This window comes from Nicotiana tabacum, chromosome 10, assembly GCF_000715075.1.
Source record: "Nicotiana tabacum cultivar K326 chromosome 10, ASM71507v2, whole genome shotgun sequence".
Lineage (NCBI taxonomy): Eukaryota > Viridiplantae > Streptophyta > Magnoliopsida > Solanales > Solanaceae > Nicotiana > Nicotiana tabacum.
The window spans coordinates 101,726,100-101,743,330 of NC_134089.1; the positions used below are offsets into that span (position 1 = coordinate 101,726,100).

Here is a 17,231-nt window from a genome sequence, read left to right on the forward strand (position 1 = left end):
CTTGATCGACAATTGCACCAAGCATGAGCTCCAATCCTTTGTAGATTGCTTCTTGGGTTATTACCACATCTGGATGGATATAGAAGATGCACAGAAAATAGCTTTCATTACACCGTGGGGGGTGTACAGCTATAAGGTGATGCCATTTGGTCTAAAGAATGCTGGGACTACTTACATGAGAGCCATGATAACCATCTTCCATGATATGATACACAAGGTAATAGAGGTATATGTTGACTATGTCATTATCAAATCCAATAGGGTCGTAGATCACATAGCGGATTTGAGAAAGTTCTTTGACAGGCTAAGGAGGTACAACATCAAATTGAACCTCGCAAAATATGCATTCGGGGGTTCCTGCAGGAAAACTTTTGGGATTCATTGTCAGGCGTCAAGGGATCGAGTTGGACCCGTCCAAAGTTAAGGCTATTCAAGAGTTACCGCCACCAAAGAGCAAGAAGGACGTAATGAGCTTCCTGGGACATCTCAACTATATCAGTCTCTTCATAGGACAACCCATATTTATATGAGAACCCATCTTCAAGATGTTGAGGAAAGATGCCGAAACGAGTTGGATCAAAGAGGCTTTTGACTCATTTTAAGAGGAGTGAAATCAATAAGCCCATAAACAGGCCTCTCAGGCAAAACACCCACTACTAGAAAATGACTTTATTGGAACAGTTATTGTGCAACGGTTTTGTAACTGTTACAATAGATCATATATTAGAACGGTTAGACCGTCCTAATAGAGTCAAAAGGTTTTTGGAACACTTCTGAAGAACAAACGTTCCAATAGTATAATAACCGTTATTATAAGTGAATATATGGAGACGGTTTGTAAAAGTGATACCATAGAGTTACCTGTGGGAACGGTTTTATAAAATAAAAGTATATTGGGACAATTTACTTTTTCCTCCTTACTTTCCCTCCTATATTTTTATTTTTATTAAAAACATTGACCCCACAAATATTTTAATAACTCTTTAATATTTGACATAGAAGGTTCTGTCACTCTCTCTAAACTCTGAGTCTCAAAATTAAACCTTGAACACCGTCTCTCTCAACCTCAACCTAGAACACATCGGCCTCACCATCAATGGACTCTGTCGGCCAGCTCCGGTGACGGACGGCAACTGCCGGTGATTGACGACCAGTTTCGGCTAACATACGAGCAATCTCCGAGGTAGGCTATCGATTTTCCCATGTTTGATGTTTGTATAACTATTCAATTTTCTCTTTCTTTTTTCCCTTATGTTTTCTTTAATTTGGCGTTTGGATTTCTTCTCCTTAAGAATAGGAGCGCTTTTGGCCTCAGTTGCATCGTCGTTTTCGACTCCAATGGCGTTGTTGTTATTGTTGTTGTTTGAAGGTCTTTGCTTCTGCTTTGTTTGTATTACATGATACATTTGTGATTCTAGTTTGCAAAATTGGGGGATTTATTTGTTAGATTTTGATTTTCTGTTTGAAACCATGAGATTTTCTTTATTCGATGTTTGCTATCGATGTTTGCTTTCTTGGTTATTCAATAACATTGTTTCGCTGCTCTTTTTTTGCTTTCTCTGGTAATATTTTGGGGGCTTTTTTCTTTCTCGAGTAATTTTTTCTTTCGCTGCTCCTATTTTTGCTGCTCCTTTTTCTTTCTCCGGTAATATTCAAAAAAATCATTTCGATGCCCCAATTTCTTTATTCGATGTTTGCTATCGATGTTCGATCTTTGCTGTGATTTCTAGTTTGTAAAATTGGGGGATTTATTTGTTAGGTTTTGATGTTCTGTTTGAAACCATGAGATTTTTGTTCGATGTTTGCTATCGATATTCGATCTTCCCTGTTCGCTTTCTTGGTTATTCAGAAAAATCTTTTCGCTGCTCCTTTTTTCTTTCTCTGGTAATATTTTTGATAAACATATTCTTTTACTTCTGTTCAATTATGCTTGTGTTGCTTTCACTTAAAATTGTGAGATTCGTTCATGTCTGTGCTTTAGTCTAATGGGTAAGTGTTTGCCTTCACGTCTATTAGACATTGGGGTTATTCTTCTCAGACAAATTGCTTGCCTTTCTGAATATACAGATTCAAGAAAAATTGATACAGATTGAAGAAAAATTGCTATTTGAATGATGATGCAATTTTTATTTGTAAAAAGAAAAGGAATTATATATTGATGTCCTTTCGTCATTTCAAGAGTGTTTCTACCTTTTCTGGTTCTTTAATTTATGAACCTTATTTCCAAAATCACTTAGTCAAAGCTTCACTTAAATAGTATCGAAAACTTTTACAAAATTATTTTACTACATACCTTATGATACACGTGCAACGCACGTGCCGAGAGACTAGTCATACTATTCTAAAAGTGGGAAGGTCCTAAAGTCAAAGTTGAATTATCAAAATATCCATCAAAAACTAAATGGCTATTTTACCCTTCTCTTAATTTTATCCAACAAATTATTAATAAGGCTGTTATCAGCCAAATAGTCTGAATGAGGGTACTAAAGAGTTGTAACAGATAAGGGTAACGAAGAGTTGCATCATAGCTAAGAATCCAATAATTGTCCCCTTGTTCACTTCTGTACATCGAGTCTCTGATTTCTTTTACCAGAATTCTGTCTTTCTAGCTTATTTTGCTTGCTAAGTTTCACATGTTGCTTTCTTAATTTGTCTCATCTTCATTGCATATTCTTTCTTTTTCAGTGAAGAATTGATAAAATCATAATTGCTCAATAGCTTGCATGACTACATAACCAACAGAAGCATGGAAAGCATATAAATTTTCATGCATTTTCCCTTGATGACATTGCCTCTAAGGAATTATAAACTTACTGGAGTATCTCCAATGACAACAATGTTCACTCTTTGACCAGTGACCTCACAAAGTGATTATGTTCTCTTCTTTTTTTATCCTTAATGTCTATAACAATTGAATCATTTGGTTCAAGATTCTCATGAGTTCCTTTATATGATCTCTGCAGTTTTAATTAATTTAAATTGTTAATATAATGGAGCATGATCTTACAATTATTTGTCTTAAAATAGAAATAGTAAGGTTTGAATATTGTAGAAAAGAGTAATCAACCTTAAGAAGACAATTATACCAAGCTAACTGATATCAGAATGTATAAAGGATATGGAAAGATCACAAATAGCTAGAAGAACAGACATAGAGTTGGTCGAAAAATCTATTTTTTTTATTTTATTCAGAAAATATCTGAAGATTACACGAGAATACTAGCTTTTGGTACATTTATGTCTTTCCTCTCTTGGACATCATCAAACCTTTGCCTTCTTATTTTTTCTCAGGGTGCTGCTCGCAAATTAGCTACACAGAGAAAGAATATAGAGGTCGTTGAATCTGTTGGTGTAGCAGTGAAGCGAGTGAAGCTGCCAGCCTATTTAATTAAAAAAGAAGGGATCATTGCACTTTTATTAAAACACGACTAGCAGCAACAGCGACTAGCGTTCCCTTTTCAACTTCAACAGAGATTCAGTGGCAACAGGTATGTGATGATTTCTTCTTCCTCCTCCTCTTTCTCCTCCTCCTTCTTCTTCTTCTTATTCTTCTTCAGCGTCCAAATAGCAGTGAAATACTGGGGAATTTTTTTTACCTTCGATTCTTCTTTCTAAGTCTTCTCCTCTTCGCTAAAATGCTGCCTAGTTCTTCTTTCATTGTTTTTATGCCGCTCAGTTTTAACAGAATGGTATATTGCCCTTCCTCTGAATATCATAAGGAGGTTCAACTTCGGAATACATGTTAGGAGGTTCAACTTCGGAATTCATGGTTAGGAGCAGTTTTCTAAGTATTTCCCACTGATGATATGTATCTATTAAGTTATTATTTTCTGGGGGTGAACTGGGGTGCAAAAGACACTATTCATTACTAACTAGTAAAGGGCTGCAAGATGAACTAGGGTGCAAAAGGCACAATTTCTCAGTTGAAAAAGCTACCTAAATGCACAACCACAGGGCCTTGAGCTTACTAATCCCAAAAGCTCGTGTACATATCAGAAAGGTGAAAAAGCTACAAGTATGCTTAAAAAAAGTGGCTTTTAAGTATAAAGGCTTAAAAGCACTTTTTAAATGCTGAAGCTTGTTTTATAAATAAGCAGTTAAATGTTTGGATAAAAGTGCTGATACTTAAAAAAAGTTATTGAAGTGTTTGGTAAATAAGTGCTGGTAAGCACTTGTTTCTGTAAAATGACTGAAATATCCTTAAAGCTGTTAACACTATAAAGAAAATGATTATGATAATATTTTATTCTAAATTAATACATATACAAAAAAATTATAATTTAGTTCATTTTCAATTTAAACTGATTGCCTAAATATAAATTATTTATTTAAATAACATGCAATAATCTATTATTTCACCAAAATATATTTTTTCGTCTCATAGCTTCAAATTCTTTGTTAACATGTAGACTCATTGAAAATTTTGATTTAGAATATAGTTTCACCAATTTAAAAAAATGAGGGATTCAACAGCAATCTTTTTAAAAAAAATGTTATGGAACCAAAAAAGAAACTAAAATAAAACAAATAGTTCGGCGGTGATGGAATTTGGAAGGCACAAATTGGAAATGGCAAAGGAAAGGAGAAAAAGAAAAGATTATGGAATTTGGAAGGCAGAGAATGAAAATGGCGGAGGAAAGGAGAAAAAGAAATGATTGGGTATTTTGGAAATTATACATAAGTATCAGGGATAGCAGTGTAAAATACTTGGTTAAAGAGGGGTGGCTTTTAAGCTAGAAAAAAAAAAAAGTTGGGATTACCCAACTCATCACTTTTGGCTTAATTTGGACCTTTTGACTTAAAAGCATTTGACCTTTAAGCTGATTTTAAGTTTGCCAAACACCTCAACCAGCTTTTATGCCCATCCAAACAGGCTCTATATTTGGGTAAATTTCGACCCATTTAACCGATCCGACCCTCTTTTTTATGTGGGTCAACTCTCAGTACTGTGCGACTGCCGTGAACAGTAACACAGTCGTGCTTTAATGCACACTGCTCCGCCGTCCGTCGGTGAAAAGCCACCGGACCACCACCAAAAGATGCGCCTTCCAAATGCACACTATCCTCAGCAAACCATTTCCCAAAAAAATCCCCAACTGCTACAGATTTGCAAAATGGTGTTGGGATTACTGTAGCACAAAATCGCCTGGTCACTCGTTTCTGGGTCAAATTGAGCCATTCCAAGCACCAGGGATTCTTCTCCAGGTCCATGAGCTCGTTTGGATTGGCTTAAAAAAAGTGGCTTTTAAGTATAAGGGCTTAAAAGCACTTTTTAAGTGCTGAAGCTTGTTTTATAAATAAGCAGTTAAATGTTTGGATAAAAATGCTGAAACTTAAAAAAAGTTATTGAAGTGTTTGGTAAATAAGTGCTGGTAAGCACTTATTTCTATAAAATGACTGAAATATCCTTAAAGTTGTTAACACTATAAAGAAAATGATTAATATTTTATTCTAAATTAATACATATACAAAAAAATTATAATTTATTTCATTTTCAATTTAAACTGATTGCCTAAATATAAATTATTTATTTAAATAACATGCAATAATCTATTATTTCACCAAAATATATTTTTTCGTCTCATAGCTTCAAATTCTTTGTTAACATGTAGACTCATTGAAAATTTTGATTTAGAATACAGTTTCACCAATTTAAAAAAATGAGGGATTCAACAGCAATCTTTTAAAAAAAAATGTTATGGAACCAAAAAAAAAAACAAAAACAAAACAAATAGTTCGGTGGTGATGGAATTTGGAAGACACAAATTGGAAATGGCAAAGGAAAGGAGAAAAAGAAAAGATTATGGAATTTGGAAGGCAGGGATTGAAAATGGCGGAGGAAAGGAGAAAAAGAAATGATTGGGTATTTTGGAAATTATACATAAAGATCAAGGATAGTAGTGTAAAATACTTGGTTAAAGAGGGGTGACTTTTAAGCTAGAAAAAAAAAAGTTGGGATTACCCAACTTATCACTTTTGGCTTAATTTGGACCTTTTGACTTAAAAGCATTTGACCTTTAAGCTGATTTTAAGTTTGCGAAACACCTCAACCAGCTTTTAAGCCCATCCAAACAGGCTCTGTATTTGGGTAAATTTCGACCCATTTAACCGATCCGACCCTCTTTTTTATGTGGGTCAACTCTCAGTACAGTGCGACTGCCGTGAACAGTAACGCAGTCGTGCTTTAATGCACACTGCTCCGCCGTCCGTTGGTGAAAAGCCACGGGACCACCACCAAAAGATGCGCCTTCCAAATGCGCACTATCCTCAGCAAACCATTTCCCGAAAAAATTCCCTAGCTGCTACAGATTTGCAAAATGGTGTTGGGATTACTGTAGCACCAAATCGCCTTGTCACTCGTTTCTGAGTCAAATTGAGCCATTCCAAGCACTGGGGATTCTTCTCCAGGTCCATGAGCCCGTTTGGATTGGCTTAAAAAAAGTGGCTTTTAAGTATAAGGGCTTAAAAACACTTTTTAAGTGCTGAAGCTTGTTTTATAAATAAGCAGTTAAATGTTTGGATAAAAATGCTGAAACTTAAAAAAAGTTATTGAAGTGTTTGGTAAATAAGTGCTGGTAAGCACTTATTTCTATAAAATGACTGAAATATCCTTAAAGCTGTTAACACTATAAAGAAAATGATTAATATTTTATTCTAAATTAATACATATACAAAAAAATTATAATTTAGTTCATTTTCAATTTAAACTGATTGCCTAAATATAAATTATTTATTTAAATAACATGCAATAATCTATTATTTCACCAAAATATATTTTTTCGTCTCATAGCTTCAAATTCTTTGTTAACATGTAGACTCATTGAAAATTTTGATTTAGAATACAGTTTCACCAATTTAAAAAAATGAGGGATTCAACAGCAATCTTTTAAAAAAATGTTATGGAACCAAAAAAAAAAACAAAAACAAAACAAATAGTTCGGTGGTGATGGAATTTGGAAGACACAAATTGGAAATGGCAAAGGAAAGGAGAAAAAGAAAAGATTATGGAATTTGGAAGGCAGGGATTGAAAATGGCGGAGGAAAGGAGAAAAAGAAATGATTGGGTATTTTGGAAATTATACATAAAGATCAAGGATAGTAGTGTAAAATACTTGGTTAAAGAGGGGTGGCTTTTAAGCTAGAAAAAAAAAAGTTGGGATTACCCAACTTATCACTTTTGGCTTAATTTGGACCTTTTGACTTAAAAGCATTTGACCTTTAAGCTGATTTTAAGTTTGCCAAACACCTCAACCAGCTTTTAAGCCCATCCAAACAGGCTCTATATTTGGGTAAATTTCGACCCATTTAACCGATCCGACCCTCTTTTTTATGTGGGTCAACTCTCAGTACAGTGCGACTGCCGTGAACAGTAACACAGTCGTGCTTTAATGCACACTGCTCCGCCGTCCGTTGGTGAAAAGCCACCGGACCACCACCAAAAGATGCGCCTTCCAAATGCGCACTATCCTCAGCAAACCATTTCCTAAAAAAACTCCCTAGTTGCTACAGATTTGCAAAATGGTGTTGGGATTACTGTAGCACAAAATCGCCTGGTCACTCGTTTCTGAGTCAAATTGAGCCATTCCAAGCACTGGGGATTCTTCTTTAGGTCCATGAGCCCGTTTGGATTGGCTTAAAAAAAGTGGCTTTTAAGTATAAGGGCTTAAAAACACTTTTTAAGTGCTGAAGCTTGTTTTATAAATAAACAGTTAAATGTTTGAATAAAAATGCTGAAACTTAAAAAAAGTTATTAAAGTGTTTGGTAAATAAGTGCTGGTAAGCACTTATTTCTATAAAATGACTGAAATATCCTTAAAGCTGTTAACACTATAAAGAAAATGATTAATATTTTATTCTAAATTAATACATATACAAAAAAATTATAATTTAGTTCATTTTCAATTTAAACTGATTGCCTAAATATAAATTATTTATTTAAATAACATGCAATAATCTATTATTTCACCAAAATATATTTTTTCGTCTCATAGCTTCAAATTCTTTGTTAACATGTAGACTCATTGAAAATTTTGATTTAGAATACAGTTTCACCAATTTAAAAAAATGAGGGATTCAACAGCAATCTTTTAAAAAAAAATGTTATGGAACCAAAAAAAAAAACAAAAACAAAACAAATAGTTCGGTGGTGATGGAATTTGGAAGACACAAATTGGAAATGGCAAAGGAAAGGAGAAAAAGAAAAGATTATGGAATTTGGAAGGCAGGGATTGAAAATGGCGGAGGAAAGGAGAAAAAGAAATGATTGGGTATTTTGGAAATTATACATAAAGATCAAGGATAGTAGTGTAAAATACTTGGTTAAAGAGGGGGTGACTTTTAAGCTAGAAAAAAAAAAGTTGGGATTACCCAACTTATCACTTTTGGCTTAATTTGGACCTTTTGACTTAAAAGCATTTGACCTTTAAGCTGATTTTAAGTTTGCCAAACACCTCAACCAACTTTTAAGCCCATCCAAACAGGCTCTATATTTGGGTAAATTTCGGCCCATTTAACCGATCCGATCCTCTTTTTTATGTGGGTCGACTCTCAGTACAGTGCGACTGCTGTGAACAATAACGCAGTCGTGCTTTAATGCACACTGCTCCACCGTCCGTTGGTGAAAAGCCACCGGACCACCACCAAAAGATGCGCCTTCCAAATGCGCACTATCCTCAGCAAACCATTTCCCAAAAAAATTCCCTAGCTGCTACAGATTTGCAAAATGGTGTTGGGATTACTGTAGCACAAAATCGCCTGGTCACTCGTTTCTGAGTCAAATTGAGCCATTCCAAGCACTGGGGATTCTTCTCCAGGTCCATGAGCCCGTTTGGATTGGCTTAAAAAAAAGTGGCTTTTAAGTAAAAGGGCTTAAAAACACTTTTTAAGTGCTGAAGCTTGTTTTATAAATAAGCAGTTAAATGTTTGGATAAAAATGCTGAAACTTAAAAAAAGTTATTGAAGTGTTTGGTAAATAAGTGCTGGTAAGCACTTATTTCTATAAAATGACTGAAATATCCTTAAAGCTGTTAACACTATAAAGAAAATGATTAATATTTTATTCTAAATTAATACATACAAAAAAATTATAATTTAGTTCATTTTCAATTTAAACTGATTGCCTAAATATAAATTATTTATTTAAATAACATGCAATAATCTATTATTTCACCAAAATATATTTTTTCGTCTCATAGCTTCAAATTCTTTGTTAACATGTAGACTCATTGAAAATTTTGATTTAGAATATAGTTTCACCAATTTAAAAAAATGAGGGATTCAACAACAATCTTTTTAAAAAAAATGTTAAGGAACCAAAAAAGAAACTAAAACAAAACAAATAGTTCGGCGGTGATGGAATTTGGAAGGCACAAATTGGAAATGGCAAAGGAAAGGAGATAAAGAAAAGATTATGGAATTTGGAAGGCAGAGATTGAAAATGGCGGAGGAAAGGAGAAAAAGAAATGATTGGGTATTTTGAAAATTATAAATAAGTATTAGGGATAGTAGTGTAAAATACTTGGTCAAAGAGGGGTGACTTTTAATCTAGAAAAAAAAAAGTTGGGATTACCCAACTCATTACTTTTGGCTTAATTTGGACCTTTTGACTTAAAAGCATTTGACCTTTAAGCTGATTTTAAGTTTGCCAAACACCTCAATAAGCTAAAAAATGACTTAAAAGCTGGTTTGACCAGCTTTTAAGCCCATCCAAACAGGCTCTATATTTAGGTAAATTTCGACCCATTTAACCGATCCGACCCTCTTTTTTATGTGGGTCAACTCTCCGTACAGTGCGACTGCCGTGAACAGTAACGCAGTCGTGCTTTACTGCACACTGCTCCGCCGTTCGTCTGTGAAAAGCCACCGGACCACCACCAAAAGATGCGCCTTCCAATTGCGCACTATTCTCAGCAAACCATTACCCAAAAAAGTTCCCCAGCTTCTACAGATTTGCAAAATGGTGTTGGGATTACTGTAGCACAAAATCGCCTGGTCACTCGTTTCTGGGTCAAATTGAGCCATTCCAAGCACTGGGGATTCTTCTCCAGGTCCATGAGCCCGTTTGGATTGGCTAAAAGTGGCTTTTAAGTATAGGGGCTTAAAAGCACTTTTTAAGTGTTGGAGCTTGTTTTATAAATAAGCAGTTAAATGTTTGGATAAAAATGCTGAAACTTAAAAAAAGTTATTGAAGTGTTTGGTAAATAAGTGCTGGTAAGCACTTATTTCTATAAAATGACTGAAATATCTTTAAAGTTGTTAACACTATAAAGAAAATGATTAATATTTTATTCTAAATTAATACATATACAAAAAAAATTATAATTTAGTTCTTTCTTAATTTAAACTGATTGCCTAAATATAAATTATTTATTTAAATAACATGCAATAATCTATTATTTCACCAAAATATATTTTTTCGTCTCATAACTTCAAATTCTTTGTTAACATGTAGACTCATTGAAAATTTTGATTTAGAATATAGTTTCACCAATTTAAAAAAATGAGGGATTCAACAGCAATCTTTTTTTAAAAAAATGTTATGGAACCAAAAAAGAAACTAAAACAAAACAAATAGTTCGGCGGTGATGGAATTTGGAAGGCACAAATTGGAAATGGCAAAGGAAAGGAGAAAAAGAAAAGATTATGGAATTTGGAAGGCAGGGATTGAAAATGGCGGAGGAAAGGAGAAAAAGAAATGATTGGGTATTTTGGAAATTATACATAAGTATCAGGGATAGTAGTGTAAAATACTTGGTCAAAGAGGAGTGACTTTTAAGCTAGAAAAAAAAAGTTGGGATTACCCAACTCATCACTTTTGGCTTAATTTGGACCTTTTGATTTAAAAGCATTTGACCTTTAAGCTGATTTTAAGTTTGTCAAACACCTCAATAAGCTAAAAAATGACTTAAAAGCTGGTCAAACCAGCTTTTAAGCCCATCCAAACCGGCTCATAATTTCATCCCCACTGAGCTACGTGGACAAATGAAAGAATGCCACATCATTTAATGAGAGGCCCACATGAAGTGTCATTAGTCGCGGTGTAATTTTGACAATAGAATTAACGTCATATATATTTTCAGATGAATAGATGGACGGAATTTTTATAAACCATTTAGTATACGATAGGGGTACTTTAAGTTGTTTTCCAAATAAAGAAATTAGTACTCCCTAATACTGTTTCAACAAGAATTAAATGTACATGTTTTCTATATTAGCTACAATTCCCTATCGCAATTTTGGAACTATTACTAAATAAATCATGAGAAGTCGACAAAAATATCTGTCACAAAAATTTTAAATTCGCAAATCGCAACCATGTAAAATTCCATAAGATTTCAAATATACGATTATTTCATGCATTCTGCGACATATTCTTCCCTTGCTAATCCTGAATATTTTTGTTAATTATAGAAATAATCTGCTCTCATGCAACCAAGTGAAGCAATATCCGCTGAGCCTGTGCATCACTTCGCGCGCCTCCTTTCAAACTGCATCCGAACTAATGATCTCAAGCTTGGGAGACTCATACACTCCCGTCTGATCAAGACGGCATTAACCTTTAACACATTCCTCGCCAACCGTCTGATATACATGTACTCTAAATGCTGTTCCATAGAGTATGCGCAACAAGCCTTTAATGAACTGTCAGACAAGAACGCCCAATCTTGGAACACAATGCTGTCAGCTTACTCTCAAAAGGGTCTTTTTGAGAAAACCTTCCAGATGCTCGATGTAATGCCTGATCCAAACGCTGTGAGCTATAACTCAATCATTTCAAGCTTAACTCATCACGGGTTCCCTAGAAAAGCTATGGGGTTTTTCAAAAGAATGCAAACTCAGTGTGGGAGTGGGTTTTTGATTGACGAGTTCACGGTTGTTAGCGTGGTAAATACTTGTGCAGGTTTGGGTGCATTGAACTTGTTGCGTGAATTGCATGGGTTAGCAACTGTGATTGGTGTGAGGTTTAATCTTGTGGTTTGCAATGCACTTATTGATGCTTATGGGAAATGTGGCAAACCCGGGTACTCTTATTCTATTTTCTGTCAAATGCGCGAGACTGATGTATTCTCGTGGACTTCGCTGTTGGTTGCTTATATACGTGCGTCTAGAATGCCAGATGCGTGCTCACTTTTTGATCATATGCTGATCAGAAATGTGGTGGCTTGGACTGCTCTGATCACAGGGTTTGCACAAAATGGAGAAGGAGATAAGGCTTTGTGTACTTTCAAGGAAATGCTGGAAGAAGGTATTGTACCGCGTGCATCCACTTACGTTGGTGTCCTAAGTTCTTGTGCAGGCATACCTCTTATTGAAAAAGGTAAGCAAGTTCATGGACACATTTTTAGATGTACATGTTTAATTGATTTGCATAATGTTTTTGTAGTTAATGCTTTGGTTGACATGTATTCTAAATGTGGAGACATGATATCTGCTATGAGATTGTTTGAGAGGTTAGATGGGAAGGATCGAGTTACTTGGAACTCGATAATAAATGGATTTGCTCAAAATGGGAATGGAGTGATGTCTTTGTCATGTTTGAGAAAATGATTGAAACAGATACAACACCAAATCATGTAACTTTTCTTGGGGTTTTATCTGCCTGTAGCCACTGTGGTTTATTACCTGAAGGATTTCAATATCTCCATTCAATGGAGAGGAAATACGGTATAGTACCCCAGTTGGATCACTATGCCATCTTGATTGATTTACTTGGACGGAAGAATATGCTTGGAGAAGCTGCGAATTTGATCAAGAGAGCTCATTGGGGAAGAGACAATATTGGAATGTGGGGCGCACTTTTGGGTGCTTGCAGGGTACATGGGAACTTGAAACTTGCTAGAAGGGTGGCAGAAAATCTATTTGAGCTGGAACCTGATAATGCTGCCAGGTATATTATGTTATCCAACATCTATGCAGCAGCAGGAATGTGGGGTGATGCCCGCACTCTGCGAAGGTACATCTATGACAGAGGATTGGTGAAAGAAACATCTTATAGTTGGATTGAGATAAACAATATCAGACATAAGTTTATCGCTAAAGACAAGTCCCACAGTCAGTTAGAAGAAATAAAAGAGTTGTTGCTTAAACTCGTAGATCCAATGAAGGATGCTGGATACATATTTCAAATTGAATGCTCATACTTTCTTGTAGATGATGCATTTTGTTGACATAATTAAAACAGGTAGTAACCATGTATAACAGTTTCTAATTTAACAATTAATATGAGCTCTGGTGGTTGGTTACCTGCTTTGCTGAAAATTTGGGAAAGGAAAAGTGAGGGAGAAATTTTGTTTTTCAAGATATTACTCCATCACTTACACTAAAGACAAGAAACATGATCATAAAATGTGAGGCACTGTAATTCATGCTGCTTGAAGCTTCAGAGATATTAATGTTACGAGCAGCAGATAGATCCATCATTAACGTGCTTGTACTCACCTCTTTGGTGCACAGGTAATGTTTCTGTGCCTTGATTTAGTGCTTTTCATTTTGGTAAGAAAAATCTGAATGTTCTTTCACATGGACCTGTTAACTATCACAACCTATCATATTTTATGAACAACTGGCTTTATGTTGTTCATTCGAAGATCCCATTCCCACCATCCAAATGTTTCTTAAGGGAAAAATGGTATCGATGCCATTCCTACACTTCTCCTCAATCATGAGCTATTTAAAATTCTTAATGTTGTTAAGTGCCTCAACATATCTATATTATTAGAACTATATTCTTTTTGACAACTAATTTTCTCTCAGTCATTGCTATTGATGGCAGGTTACTGAATAGGCATTCCTTGAGTTAAGTGCAAAACCAGTCTGCTCGAAGTTCACTGCAGCAATATTAAGAAGCTGGGATAGCCTAACAGGGAAAATATAAATCATGGGCTAGAATATTCAGAAGGTACGACATGCCACAGAGACAGCTCTTAGGTATACTACCATCTCTGTTTAAATTTTTACTATGACAGTTTCTGAAGTTCTGGTTGATCCTGATCCATCATGCCTCTAACCTTTGCATTTAACATTGAGAGGGAATATCCATTGTGTGGTTCACAATTTTTATAACTCTTGAAACTACTTATCTTCCAGACGTGCAGTTAAAAATCTTCAACTATTAAATACTCATTCTTCAAATGCAAAAAATAACGGCTTGTTAGGTTCTCCAAGCGAGGCAAATTTGGTTCTTAGAGAATTGAGATGAGGATTCTGTAGCAAATAAGGGACGATTTGCTGAAGCTTGAGTAATTTAACAGTAGTTTACCTCTATTAACATTACCTTTAAGACTTGCAATTGCAGAAGTTCCATCACTTTTTAATATTCATTCTTCAAATGCATAAAATATTGGCCGCTAGGTTCTCCATGAAGTGAGGAAAAAAGGTTTTTAGGGATTTGATATGAGGATCTTTTAAGGCATAAGACCATTTGCTGAAGGTGAGTAATTTTATTCATGGTTGAAGAAATTGAGGTATCAAAAACTTATGTTATGTTCCCAAAAGCTGCCCTTGCGTTATCCCCAGTCAAGCATCAATTTGAAGGAAAAAAATCTAAATGTTTGCAATTCCTCCATTGCTCTTCACCTCCTACAAAATCTACAACTCCGATCTCTGAGAACTAGCAGTGGTTCATGACATGCTTGTTCCATTTTAATGGTTTTTATCCATATCATCATTTATGATCCGAATGTGAACCATTGGCCATTGACGCCGACCATTTAATCAAATTGTCTAGGAGATTTTGCTCTACCCATATACTTTATTCTTATTATTACTGTAATTCACTGTCATGTCATTTTTTGTTTTCACATCTTTGACACTTCAGATTGATAATGTGTAGCTTCAGTATTCATATTAGTGTTATTTTCACAAGACGCTCCAATGGTTTAGGAATTTGGTTTCTTTTGATATATGGTTGTATAAGCCAAAATATGCCCTAAGGAAATTTAGCGTGAAGTGGCATTACGGAAAGGGCCAGTCGAGGTCGACCAGGAAGCAGTGAGATTCGCGGTCGGGCTGTCAACAACGACCGAGGTCGAGCACCAAGAATAGAACAATAACGGCTAGATTTTATAATAGGATGTTAAAGAGAATATTCTATTCTCTGCACTTGTACTATTAGGGTTTGTTAGGGACATGTCTCATATAAAGAGGAAAAGAGACAATGGTGTAAGGCACGTAATATTCACTTGACAAGAACACTTCTTGAAAAGAAGATTCTCTCTCTCCCTAGCAAAGATACTAACTTTACCTTTTCATCAATATTCTCACACACACTATTCCACACTTTTCCATCAGATCCGAGAATAGTTTCGACATTTTAGGATTCGTCTGTCATTTATCATTGTCAGGAAGAATAATCATCTATCTCGTTCATTATTGGCTGAATCATTCTCCTTATTTACATAAATGTCATTTATTGCTATTATTGAAATTTGTATCACTATAATAAATAATGAAACAGTAAACTTTCTGAAACAGAAAACAAAAACAGAAAGTTAGCAGCAACAAAATGTCGAAATAATGTCTGAAAAAATAATTTCGGAATAAATGGAGCCCACTGAATGCACAATGTGTCTGATAATAGGCTAGATTTATGTAATTTGGCGATTGTTTATGCCTCAGCTTGATTATGTTTCATTGTGATAATATAGTTAAATGATGATAAATTGGCTCTAATTGTGAATTTCACACGTTGTAGGAGTGAGTAGCATGTATGAGGCCTTAAAGCTATGATTGGAGCTAAATTGAAGCAAGAAAAGCCCCTAGGAGCCGAGTACGTGGGAAGACGAGAAAAAGAAGAGATGAAATGAAGACCTGGACTAGCGCGTCCATTAGCGCGACCGCTAGCCCAGTTCCAGAAGAGTAAATTGCAGGGGTAAAATTGGAAGTTCAGGGGCAAATCCACTTAACCTATAGAAGGTCTAGCTCGCCCAAGAGAGGATTATCAAGGTTTTCATAGCTTAGTTCAAGGCAAGGAGAGGCAAGAGGCAAGGAGGATAATTCAACATCGAGTTCTTCCTTTCTTCCTTTTGTTTTTACGATTTGTGATGAATTTGAATGTTGTTGTGATGAATCCTAGTATGAGTAGCTAAATATTTAGTCTAAGGTTTTGATGGAACTTATTGAAGGATGAACTTCTTGTTATGTTAATATAGTTGCCTGGTTTAATCTCTATTTGTTCAACTACGTTCTTGTTGTAGTTAATTGATAGGATCCTCAATTAGTTGTACCTATTTAGTGTGCATAACTCGGGAGAGTGCATATTTAGGTAATTGTTGAATTGTTGTGAACTATTTGAGATATGTTTGAGGTTACGAAGAGGGTAATTCCCTGAATAAAACTTGGTAATTGCAAGTTCTATGATAAATTGTCGATTTGAGCTACGATAGCGCACATTGCACATGCTTACACTTTTAGCATGTAATTATACCAGTCCAGGAGCGTGAAATCTGATATTTTAGCTATCATATACATGTGTTCTTGTATACTTGCTTCTGTGCGATATGATTTGGACTTTTATACATGTGACCACGCCAGGCGGATTGATACTATAGCACGTGAGTTGTCCGTGCAGATCCAGACATTGATACTATAGCATGTGAGTTGTCCGTGCGGATCTAGATATTGATAATATAGCACGTGAATTGTCCTTGAGAATGTGAGTTGTCAGTGCGGATCTGTATATTGGCACTATATCGCGTGAGTTATCCGTGCAGTTGATATTTATGTGAGCTCTAGTAAAGTTAGTTACATTTCATGATTTCATACTTATTTATATCATTAAATTATTTAATTAAATGGAAGAAAATGAGAAATTATGTAAAAACCATTCAAAATGTAAAATAAGAATTGAGGAGTGATCCGATGTCGGAAATTTTTCATCTTTGCTTGCTAATCACTTAACTGATTACCCGATTTACTTGTATATCTTCCTTATATGTTGGATTGTTGGCTGAGCAGAACACTCTAAGGCTAAGAATTGTGAGCATAAAAATGGTTTTACCTGAGATTGTCCCTGATTTGATCATATACATGTTCTATATTTGTTGAAAATACTAAACTGCACAGGTGTTAGTGAGTATCATCTACAGTTCTTTCTTCTTTTACCTCGCCGAGGCTAGTTAGGATTCTTATTGAGTACATGGGGCCGATTGTACTCATACTACACTTCTGCACCTTGCGTGCAGATATTTGTGTTGATGTTGCTATGTACGGCGAGGGCTGACATTGAAGATGTA

General features: G+C 35.2%; 1 pseudogene; it reads left to right on the plus strand.

Annotated features, from left to right (window-relative positions):
• The first annotated feature begins 994 nt into the window (after positions 1–994).
• LOC142164718 (pentatricopeptide repeat-containing protein At2g13600-like) lies at positions 995–16,167 on the plus strand (annotated as a pseudogene).
• Positions 16,168–17,231: the final 1,064 nt, after the last annotated feature.